This window comes from Scleropages formosus, chromosome 9 (assembly GCF_900964775.1).
Source record: "Scleropages formosus chromosome 9, fSclFor1.1, whole genome shotgun sequence".
Taxonomy (NCBI): Eukaryota; Metazoa; Chordata; class Actinopteri; order Osteoglossiformes; family Osteoglossidae; genus Scleropages; species Scleropages formosus.
This window is the reverse complement of record NC_041814.1, coordinates 30805604-30818220: the sequence shown is the minus strand read 5'-3', so window position 1 is coordinate 30818220 and position 12617 is coordinate 30805604. Positions and strand designations below refer to the sequence as shown.

General features: G+C 42.9%; 1 long non-coding RNA gene across 1 annotated transcript; it reads right to left on the bottom strand.

The window, feature by feature from the left end:
- Window positions 1-676: 676 nt before the first annotated feature.
- On the bottom strand, window positions 677-6291 carry LOC108932640 (uncharacterized). The gene is made up of 3 exons (XR_001966009.2): window positions 6093-6291; window positions 5827-5954; window positions 677-4595 (listed from the first exon to the last, which is right to left on the bottom strand). It is a non-coding gene; the product is annotated as an uncharacterized LOC108932640 (long non-coding RNA).
- Between the last annotated feature and the right edge of the window lie 6326 nt (window positions 6292-12617).

Below are 12617 nucleotides of genomic sequence, written 5' to 3'. Positions count from 1 at the left end.
CATCGTAAATCAGGGACCACCTGTACAGCTGGATAATTTTTCCTGTATCAAAATACTAGTTATCAAGGGGATTACTTCATTGCCTCTGGGATTAATAACATTTAATTAATAATTAATTGGTTCATTGATTGATTCATTCATTCATTCATTCATACAGCAGGAGGTGGAAATGCACTTCTTGTTTAGCTGGGTAACTTTTACTGTATCAGTTCTGGAAAGAACTAGTTATCAAGCAGAGTAGCTTATGCCTAGTTCAAAAGGTTTGATACAGAAGCAGGACATGTTGAACCACGGCATCAAAGTCCACAGATTTTTCCTCTTCCTGTTCCTGTTCCTTGTGTGCAGTGCAGCCGCTTTTTCGGTCACAGCAGTTCCCCCCCATTATGCAGGTGAGCTAGGTACCTGCACACCTGAATGTTTTTCCTGATCGGAAAGAACAGTTTACACAAACACATCTGACACACACGCAGTGTGCTTTGACAGGTTCATACACTCCATCCAGAGCATCCTGCTCACATCTGGAGGTACAGTCGCTGTCTTCTCAACCGCAGTACAAGGGAGCAAAATGATCTGAAAAGGTGGGAGGTGGTCAACATTTTGCTTGGACAAATTTAGGAAAAGGAAAGAGCAGCATGAGCAGCATCCACATGGATTTTCAACACTAAGGACACAAGTGGAGGACAGAACTTTCTGGAAGGACTGTAGGTACAGTAAGCGTGTGAAACACTTTCAACAGGAGGTTGTGGAGACAAGTTCTTTTTATTTTCAGCCATAAAGTAGACATCTTTGCTCCATGTTAACAATGGTTAAGAAAATTAAGTGGCGTACTGTTCACCTTGTGTCCTGTCTCAATGAGAAGTCTGACAGCAAACTTTCATGATCGCTCTATCTGATCTTTTTAACACTATCTAATCTCTGAATGCATTCAGGGATAAAGATCCATTATTAGACAGACACAGACTGCGACACTGGGTGGATTTACAACAATTCCAAACTAGGAACAGGCCTTGGTTCCTGTCGCCACCTGGTGGACATGGTAGGCATGACACACTTTTCATATTCAAAGAGCCCCTCTTCTGCTTTCTTCAAGGTCTGCTAGGTTTTTTTTTTTTTACTTCTTCATAAGTTTAATATATTTTTCAAATGGCTGTGTCACAACCAGGAAGTCACCAAGTGTAAGGTTTCATTCAGCAATGGCCTGCTTCTGGACTCAAAGGTTGTGTGTTTGAACCTATTTATACAGCTGGGTAATTTTTACTCTGTCAAGGTAAGTACTTTGGCCAAGGTGTTGTGATGGAATCTGCCTCCAAGACCAGGAAAGAAACTACATCAGAAACCCTAGGGTGAGTGAAGATTTAATGAAGAGTATATTCATCAAACCTGATTTCCTAAAACAGATTAAAGAAAAAACATACACACTCAGCTGTAAAAGACAAAGTGTGGACATAGTATGGAGTTGACAAATTTACAGATGCTTTACTGTACCTAGAGAACATTTTGATTTAGCTTATTTATGAAAAGGTCTTTAAAGAAAAGGTCTCTCATGAAACAAATATTTTTAACACGTGATGTGTTTTTATCTAAAAGAGGCTGTGAGACACCTGGGCTGTGGTGTTGTTTCTGACAAATACCTCATCTTTAGCTCTGTATACAAATACAGTACCTTGGAAAGCATTCAAGCCCCTTTAGTAGAATTTTATGGATTTCAAAAGATACATGCACATATTCTTCCAATAAGTATTTTTATTAAAAACCTAAGCATTCAGTTTATTTTCAACACCAAAGAAATGTGTCAAAAGATTTAAAGCAAAAATACTGCAAAATGCTGCTTGTATAAGTATTCAACTCACACACATTAATATGCCTCCTTCTGCAACAGTAACAACCTTAAGTCTTTTGGGGTGAGACTGAATTAGCTTTGCAAAATGCTTTGGAGTGATTTTGTACCATTCTTCCCAGCAGAATTTCTGCAGATCATTCAAGCTGGCTAGATGGTGCTTTTGAACTGCACTTTTCAAAGAGTGCCACAGATCCTCAATAAAGTTAAGACCAGGACTTTGACTAGGCCTTTGTAAAACATTCCCCTTTTTTTCCCCCCTTTGTGAGCCACTGTAGTGTTGCCTTAGCCTTATGCTTGGGATTGTTGTCATGCTGGAACCTTTTCCCACACCTCAGTTTCCAAGCCAAATGGAACAGGTTCTCCTCCATTATTTCTTTGTATTTGGTTCCATCCATTCTTCCATCAATTTTAACAAGCTTTCTAGCAGGGACAGCTGGCAGTGTAGGGGTTAGAGCTGCTACCTTAGAATCCAAAGGTTGCAGGTTTGATCCCTCTCTCTGGCTATGATACCTTTCAGCATAGTACTTCCCCTAAATTACTCCTGTAATAAAAACCCAGCTACATAAGTGGATAGGCAACTGTAAGCTTATAATTGTAACCTTAACATTGTAAATAGCTTTAGAGAAAAGTGTCAGCAAAATAAATAAAAATGTAGGCCCTCCAGATGAAAAGCATCCCCACACCATTATGCTGCCACCACCATATTTCAGTGAGGGATGGTGTTTTTTTGAGGCATACGCAGTGTTAGGTTTGCGCCATACATAACAATTTGAATTCTGGCTGAAAAGTTCCATCTCGGTTTCATTTGAGAATAACATCTCTTCTGATATCTGAGCTGGGTCCCTCTACTGCATTATGGCAAACTCAAGATGTACCTTTTATGCGTGTTCCTGAGTAATGGCTACTTTCTTGCCACCCTTCCACACTGTCCAAAGTTGCTTGTCCTGAGCGGGGTCACTGCAAACCAGAGCCTAACCTGGCAACAAAGAAAGCAAGGCTGGAAGGGACACACCAGTGCTGCAGGGCACCCCAAGCAGGAATTGAACCCCAGGCTCACCAGAGAGTGGGACCTGGCCAAGCCAGCTGTGCCACCACACCTCCTCCCTTCCAAATAGCCCAGTGTTATGATATTGTGGACTCATGCACATGTACACAAGTTTCAGCAACGAACTTCTACAGTAGTGATGACTGGCATCTTTGTTCCTTCCCTTACGAGCTCACATCTTGCTTGGGTGCTAAGTTTTGAGGGACGGCCTTCTTCACACAGCAACTGAGTGGCGTGATGCACCTTCCACTTCCTGATGATAGATCTAATAGTGCTCACTAGGACATCCAAACACTTCTGAGATTTTTTTCTGTACCCTTTTCCTGATTTATGCAATTGCATCACTATCTTATACATTTGTGGTAGGAGCTTTAGCCCTCATTTGTACAGTAGGTTCACAGCCAAGCTGAGTGATTTTTACATCCAGAAAATGTGTCCATTAATAGCTCACTTAGAGAAATTCCTTATTTAGTTATGTTCAAATAAGAGGGAAATAAGTTGTTTTGGAACAATTTGCCACTTTAAGCTTTGGAGCAAAAGGCTTTGAATACTTACACAAGGAACTGTATTTTGCTAATGATGGGAGATGTTTCTGCCACGTCTTCCAAAATGTACAAAAGTAACAGATCTTGCATATCTTTTTACACTCAACTTTTGATAAAGATTCAGTTATTAATGATTCCTGATGTCCATGAAGAAATTCATGGAACATTAACATTTTAAAAGCAAATTGCTCACTGTCACCCCCATCTACTTCGGAGAGGAATTTATTCAACTGTACACTGGGTTCTGCTAGATTCCATGGGGGACCCAGGATGGGAAGAGTCTCTCTGCACTAAGCTGAGGAAAAACATGGAATTCAAATACAGTCTCTTTGGCTAGAGCCAGAACTTTCCAGTGCTTATTTTGCTCACAGGCAATTGCAGGTCTCCAAACACCGACAAGTTACCCTTCTGGAAGTTTTTACAAGGTTCATGTTGTCATTAGCCATGACTCACACTGTCATCTTGTTGGTTTTGTGGCTCCTGCATATCTCCAGTTTCCACCGCATCCTTATGCGAATTGTCCAGTCTCTTTGCTGGTTTCTTTGTGCCAGCTCTTCCCCCAAGACCAGCTTCACGCAACCTCCTCTGAACAGTTGACGTTGAAACAAACGTACTTCTGGTAGCGTTCAGCTGAGCTTGTATTTCCGTGGCAGTTAACCGCCGATTTCGTAGACTTGTGACTCGAATGAACTTGTTCTCTGATTTCGAGGTCACCTTTGGCCTGCCTGACCGCGTTCTGTCCTCGATGGTGCCCGTTTCCTCAACTCGTTTAATGGTCTTCGCCACGGCAGTGACAGACACTTCCAAAGTCCTTGCAATTTGTCGTAAAGATTTACCTTCTTTCCTCAAATTAATGACAGACTGTCTTTTCTCTTTGCTTAACTGAGCGTATTTTGCCATTTTTCCACTCCCTTACATTCAGAAATGCCAAACTTGTGCCCGTTACCTAGTTTATGGTAATCACGGGTTCTCACCTGTTTAACAATGCCTGGTGACAAAAGGTGACACTAGTTAATTCCAAGAACGCGCAACATTTTGGCTAGTGTTTTAGCATGATGCTATAGATATTTCACGCTTAAGTCAAACCAAAACCCAAAGTCTGGTGCTGTAATCCTTGATTCCGGCCAGGACCACGTCATCACACTTGGTTGCATCAGCAAAAGATCTGGTTTGGGAAAGAGGGGTACAGATTATACAGGTGCATCAGACACATTTGAAAACAATACACAGTTCTATTAATTCTCTGTTCTTTTATCCATTGTACAGTAAATAGAACATCTTGACCAACTCCTTCACAGTGTAGTATAAAGGTCTACAGTGTGCGAAAGAAAAGCTCTGCAAATGGTGATGAAAACCACACAATGCATCACTGGTACACGATTACCTGCCATTGAGCTTCTTCACCACAGCAGATGTTTGCGCAGAGCACACAAAATCATCAAGAACTCCTCACATCCCAGTTACAAACTGTTCAACCTCCTTCCATCCGGGAGAAGATACAGGGCCATTCACACCAGAACCAGCAGGTTCAGGGCCAGTTTCTTCCCTAAAATCATCACCCTACTGAACTCTACACTTCACAGTTAGGTCACTGATGTCTCACTGATACTTTACTGTTTTTGACTGCCCCCGCTTTTTTTTTTTTACTGTTTTTCACTGCCTTTAATCATCATGGGGTTCTGCTCCACCCTGTATTTCTGGTGTTATCGCTACATAATAATAATAATTATAATTGTAATAATTGTTCATTTATAGCATGTCCTAGTTATCTTTGTGTATATCTATATACATATGTATAAGGATAAAATGTATATACTTATATATGTATAATATAGACACATAATATGTATATTATCTGTACATACACAGTGCATTATGCTTGCTATTGTTGTACATACTCTCTCTCTCTCTCTATATATATATATATTATATTCCTACTACTATCTGCTCAACAGCTTCTGTACATACTCTCTGCCATATCCCATTTTATGTACTTGTTGTACATAAATTTTATTAACTGCACTTGTTCATTTGAACAATTCTACTATTTGCACTTCCGGTAGATGCTAAACTGCATGTTGTTGCTGTGTACTTGTACTATGCAATTACAATAAAGTTCTATCTATCTATCTATCTATCTATCTATCTCTATTGGTCCTCGAAATATACTCGTTACTCACATTATGGGGTCACTTTGTTCATTGAAATCACCCCCTTACTTTAGCTAAATCCTTTATCATATTATGAGAATCCAACTGAAATTATTTCTTGGGGGTTGGCAGACCATAGCTAAAACTGACACCTAAATGTACACATTGAAAGGTATTTTTACACATCAGAGTGGTAACGTTCACCGTTTTTTCTAATTTGTAACAAAATGTATTTGTATTATTTACCAATGCAAGGTCCCGTTTTAACCTATTCCTGCACATCTTCGTGTGTCGAGTGGTTCTCATTCTGTCTGTGTGATGTCTTTCCCCGCTGAATCTTGTGCCATTTTCCTCATTCATTGTTGAACTGTAACCTATTAAACGTCATTATTGTCAAACCTTTGTTCGCCAAACACTTCAAACGCATGAATTTCATGGAATCCGACAGACGCAGCTCCTCAGGCGGCCCAGGTGGGCTCGAACCCGGGCAGGTGGCGGCCGCACCGACTTACCGAGAGACTCACTGAGACTGTCATTCCAGAGAGTGTACATGTCATGTATTAGGCGACAGCTGTGTAGACATTAATATACTGACGCTTGGGTCTACGGTGGCTTTCAAAATTCCCCATATAAAAGGCAAAAATAATAATAATAAGAAGAAGACTATTACTAACACCTCCCACAAAAACACAATTGCCCTCCCAAAATGGCCGATTGAGAGCGTCTTCAGTGGGCGTGTTTGGTGACGTCGTGACGAATTATCTACGCAATTCTGATTGGCTAAAAGGATCATGTGACCACATACCTGTTAACCAATAAAATGTTGGATTTGTCTTTTATCGTTTTAAAGCGTTTCTCTGCTTCGGTTCGCGCCCAATCGATAATAGATTAGATAACTGCCTGTTTGTTGCATATACACACACACACACATTGTCAGAACCGCTTGTCCCATACGGGGTCACGGGGAACCGGAGCCTACCCGGCAACACAGGGCGTAAGGCCGGAAGGGGAGGGGGACACACCCAGGACGGGACGCCAGTCCGCCGCAAGGCACCCCAAGCGGGACTCGAACCCCAGACCCACCCGAGAGCAGGACTGTGGCCCAACCCACTGCGCCACCGCGCCCCCGCGCCCCCGCGCCCCCGCCTTGTTGCATATATTTTCTGCTTAATTCTTTTAACAACATTTTATAAACATGTAAATGTTGAAAGCTACACCACTCTATTTCTATACCATTCTTATAAATATGAAATTTCTTTAAAACTTAACCAAAATCACACTTTAACCTAACATTACGAGTTACTAATTTTAGCAGACGCTTTTCTCCAAAGCGACGTACATCTCATAGAAATACAATTTGTACATTACATTAGGAGAAAGAGAGACATAGTTGCAGACTGGTGATTCTTAAGTGAACGTAGTTTGTTTCCACTTCATGGACCGATGTTCATCGCACGAATAGATGCACAAAACTCAGACGACTCCTGATCACCTTCTAAGTTAGTTTTTTTTTTACTCACCCCTTTCCATCACTCCTAAAACATCAAAAGTTACACTGATGTACATATGACATTGAATATACAGCTTTCGTTTCAGTGAAATTCATTAAGCTAAAAGAAAATGAAAGAAATGATCAAATGAAATTTACATTTACATTTTTTTTTCATTTAGCATACATTTGTTTTGTCCAAAGCGATGTACATGTCAGAAAAAATACAATTAGTGCTTTACGTCATCAGAATGAGAGATTTGGTTGGAAACACTGAATCACTGTACTTGCTGTGTCACTGCATGATTAGGGCACTTTATAAAAGTATATAGTGAGTAATTATTCATCCCTTTATATAGATAGGTAGTTTTTACCAGAGTAAGTTAGGGGAACTACATTGCTTAAGGACACTACAACTAGTAGAGGAGTTGAACCCCTACTCCTGGGGTACAAAGTCATCTGCTCTAACCACTACACTGCCCCATAGGCTGTGAGGACCATGTACTTTGTAGAGTTAACAGTGCTGTTCGAGGATGCCATTGGAGAAGCACACGCACACACCTTCCGAACCACTTGTCCCATACGGGGTCACAGGGAGCCGGAGCCTAACCCGGCAACTCAGGGCATACGGCTAGAGGGGGAGAGGACATACCCAGGACGGGACGCCAGTTCGTCGCAAGGCACCCCAAGCGGGACTCGAACCCCAGACCCACAGGAGAGCAGGACCTGGTCCAACCCACCGCAGCACCGCAGCACCGCAGCACCGCAGCACCGCAGCACCGCAGCACCGCAGCACCGCAGCACCGCAGCACCGCAGCACCGCAGCACCGCAGCACCGCAGCACCGCAGCACCGCAGCACCGCAGCACCGCAGCACCGCAGCACCGCAGCACCGCAGCACCGCAGCACCGCAGCACCGCAGCACCGCAGCACCGCAGCACCCTCTCTCCATTGGAGAAGCACACACACACACATTTTCAGAACCGCTTGTCCCATACGGGGTCACGGGGAACCGGAGCCCACCCGGTAACACAGGGCGTAAGGCCGGAGGGGGAGGGGACACACCCAGGACGGGACGCCAGTCCGTCGCAAGGCACCCCAAGCGGGACTCGAACCCCAGACCCACCGGACAGCAGGACCGTGGTCCAACCCACTGCGCCACCGCACCCCCCATTGGAGAAGCATTCAAGCAGAAAATATTAAACTATACGGATTTGATGGCGGGATCATGTGAGGCCAGTAGAAGTCCGTGTTTGGGGGTTTGTAGCTAAATCATCTACGTCGTTGTTGTGAGAATTTGGTGTTAGAGGCCGTTTTTCAAGGGTGGCAGTGAAGGAGTTGTCTGAGGCTAATGAGAAGGCGAGTCAGTGGTTATGGTTGAGAAGAGAAGAAAGCAGGTGTGGAATGAAAATTTGATTTTACAAAGCTTTGCTACGCCTACACGTTGCTATGATGTTTAAGAATGGTTAGCTGCTGAACAGCCTATGCAAGGAAGTGTCACATCCCAGGCAGCAGTTTGGTGTCAGTCTACCCCTTTTTGGTGTCAATAAGAGATCCGAGGAATGCAGATTTACGTAAAACCCAGAGGACTGTTTTTTCCAATAAAGGAGATAAAGAAGATAAACTAGCGACTGTTGGAAGTGGTTTACAAAAGGATGAGCGATTAAGGGGCAGAGTGACATGCCTGGAATGTTGAAACAAAATGTATATCTTACCTGTGCTTGCGAAGATCCGCCCTAGAATGTCTATAAATATCTGCTTCCTTAGTTGTTGTGTGTGACTCTCTCTAGGAGGTTCACCCGTGTGCGCACATGAATAAATTAACTTTTCTGCAATCTGAGTGTCTTGCCGAACTGAGTCTTTTTCTTCCTACCACAGTTTCTGTATCACGTATTCTGTCTGAGTCTATCCGTGCACCGCGGGACGGGCCAGCCCTAACTTTTGCTTGGGCTTGGTCACTGGTGGGTCCCCTAGGCCTGGTATGGTTGCCCCCTCAGTCGGGTTCTTAGCAGCTCACGAGTCGGTCTGGCAGAAGGTCGTGATCCCGGCCGAGCCCCCAGAAACTGTGGCGTGATAGTTGTGGAGCTGTGTGTGGAGGGAAATGGGTCTGAGATGCCAGACTTCTCTGTTTAGCCTTCCTGAGGTGTCATGGTCTAATTCAACAAAACACAGACAAAGGGAGGTGGCCACTTGACAACCTCTGGGAAATACCCACGTTGGCACCCTGTGGTTGATGTGATGGTTGAGGGAGGAGATTAAGCTGCCTGGTCTTGAGTCATGGAGATGTATGATGGCAATTTTGGATATATTTCTCTTTGGCTTCATGGTCTAGTGGGTTGGACTGGTTCCTTGCGTACATTTGTTGTAATATGTGCATGGAGTGTAACATCTTATTCTGTGTTTGTTGAAGGAGAGGCATCACACCCAGCATGGGACACCACTCCATCACAAAGCACCCCAAGCAGGACTTGAACCCCAGACCTACCAGAGAGCAGGACCTGGTCCAGCCCACTGCACCACCACACCCCCCTCATGAAAGGTTTTTAACTTTTATGGACAGGTTAAAATATAACAGAGTAATTCAAAAAATACTTAGATTGTATGTAAAAACGAGCTCCACTGTTTTAACAGATGTTTTGAAACATGAAGTCCTTATTAATACGTTTATAACACACAAAATATGACTCTTGTTAGTCCTTGTGCTCAACTCACTGTGGTCAATATTAAAATCTGAGTGGGCATCAATCACTTACTTAGTCAACAGTACACTATCGTTTAGTGTGTGTTTGCACAGAGAAAGTGTGTAAAACCCTTATGGTTTTAACACACTGCACATTTGTTATTAGTATATTACACACGCGTTTTTTTTTTTTTCCCTGCGGATCACTATGGATCACCAGCTTTGGTGTCTGCTTTATTATGCACACTTTTTTTTTTTTGTTTTCTTCTTCGGATCAGAATGGATCACCAACCCACCAACCCCAGGGTGTCTGGCTCCACACTGTCTTACTCGACAGGAATAAATTTCTCCATTCATCATTTCCAATAATTAAAATCTTTATTCAATAAATAAATTCACACTTGTCACACTTGTCACACTTGTCATACTCACACGTGTCATAGTCCATGAAATGATGTGTGATATTCCGTCACCATGACGACAGGGTGACAGCAGGCAGTGTAGCAGTTCTGTGAAACCACCAGACAGCTCCGATGGGCTAGTAATCCATTCTGATCCGTCAGAAAGTTAACAAAAAACCCTCTCACTCACTAACAGGGTATATTTCCTGTCATATTGTCATTGATCATTTCATAGCGCCCTTTTCTTTTGTGGTAAAAGTTACATGCGATTTATTCTGAGAAGGGAAAATGACTGACAGTTCAAGTTGGCCAATGAAATAGCGATATGAGTCAGCTGACATCGAGAGGGGTTATTATTGGTTCATTCTTAGCCTATTTAATTCATAGAAGAAACCTTTAATTCTATGGAGACCAATGAAACCCACTAAATAAGTCACGTGCTCCGAAAGACCGCCTTCCCTGCGGTGTTAATGACACAGACCGAGTCGATGTCATTGGATAATAAAGGGCTGCGGTGATAAATTCGTCCGTCGTCACAAAAATGAGCAGTTGAGGCGTCATCATCATCATGTAGCATCAGTAGTAGTTCTGTTGGACTGTAGTTTTTCCAGAAGGTTTTTTTCGCACGTGGAAATTCGTCCTCTGCACATTTTTTTCCTCCCAACACTTCCTAAGTCTGTTACAAAAACGTACCAGAGTAAAAGGACATTTAGTACAAAGTGCACTTTATCCACAAATTCACTAACAAGTGCAGTAAATGCTGTACTTGTTACACTGTATATATTTGTACATGGATTATTGACATTTTTTTTTTTATCTACCGTTAGTACCTACAGCTAGTGTAACTTACAGGTAATATGACGTGTAAGTCATATTAGGGTAAAAATGAGTAGCAGCGAAAGGCAAAAACTCTTCTTCTGTTTCTCCTCCATCAGATGCCTGTCAGTTCACACTGGACACAAATACAGTCAATAAACACCTCCGTCTGTCTGAGAGGAACACAGTGGTGACCCATGAGGAACATCTATAGTCATATCCTGATCATCCAGAAAGATTTGAGCACTGGAACCAAGTTCTGTGTACAGAGGGTCTGTCTGGGTGCTGTTACTGGGAGGTGGAATGGGGTGGAGAGTGGGTGTATATAGCAGTGTCCTATAAAGGGATTAACAAGAAAGGAGGAGGTAATGACTGTTGTCTTGGATACAGTAACAAGTCCTGGAGTTTGATCTGCTCTCCCTCAAGTTACAGTTTCTGTCACAATGATGAGGAGACTCCAGTATCTGGTCGCAGGAACTCTCTCCTTCTACAGTGTCTCTGACACAATGACCCTCCCCCACAGAGTCCAGACCACATTCACTGAACCCCTCTATCCTGGGTTTTGGGTTAATATGTCATCTAAAGTGAAACTCTTCTCTGAGATGAGAGGAAACAGGAGCTGAACTCAGACTGAAGGAGGAATCCTGTGTGTGTTCTTGTATTGTTCTCTTCAAATGTTCTGCTTGTTTTTCTGCTCTATTTCAACAATTTTTCTTCAGACATTATTATTAAACTTATCAGAGAGCTTTTTGAAAATAATGTCATTATTATTCTTTCAGTGCAAGTGACACAGTGGTGCAGCAGGTTGTGCTGCTACCTTCTGGTTCCTGGGCTGTTGAAAAGTAGGTTTGAATTTGGCTCAGTCTGTGTTGAGTTTGCATGTTCTGTCTGTGTGGGTTTCTTCTGGTTGCTCTGGTTTCCTTTCACATTCCAAAGACATGTAGTTCACATAAACCAGCAGCACTAAATTTCCCACAGTGTGTATCAGGGGCTACCCTGTGATGTAACCCCCCCCTACCCTCCTTCAGCCTTGCATCTGGTGCTTTCAGGATAGGTTTGAGACTACCACAACTCTGATGAGGATAAGCAGCTTGTGAAAATGGACAAATCTTTCAGTAGAGACAGAGAGACTCACACACACACTACAAGAGTGTCCAATTCACCTGAACAGCTTGTCTTTGGACAGTGGGAGGTAACCAGAGCACCCAGAGGGAACTGACAGGGAGAACACACAAACTCCAAACCAACTATGTAGGGTAGGGTTTGAACCTACACCCAAACAGCCCAGGCACTGAGAGGTGGCAGCACTACTCACTGTGTCACGGTGTTTCCGCATCATACAAACCGATATTACCAGCTAATGTACTACAGATTGATTTACATCAGTTCAGTCTGAATGAGTATTTGGGGATTTGGAACCAACAACCTTCATCGTGCAGCACTGTCAAAGTAAACTTTATTGTCATTCCACCTATTGGTGTGTTACACGTACAGGTGAACCAAATTTTTGTTTGTCTTAGGACCTCCATGCCACATAGAACATGTAGTGCAGTGTGTTACAAATAAGACGAGTGTAAATACAGTCCAATGCAGTACACATCATATACACAGAGCATGAGCACTAGAGGCAATAAAACAGCAGTGTGAACTAT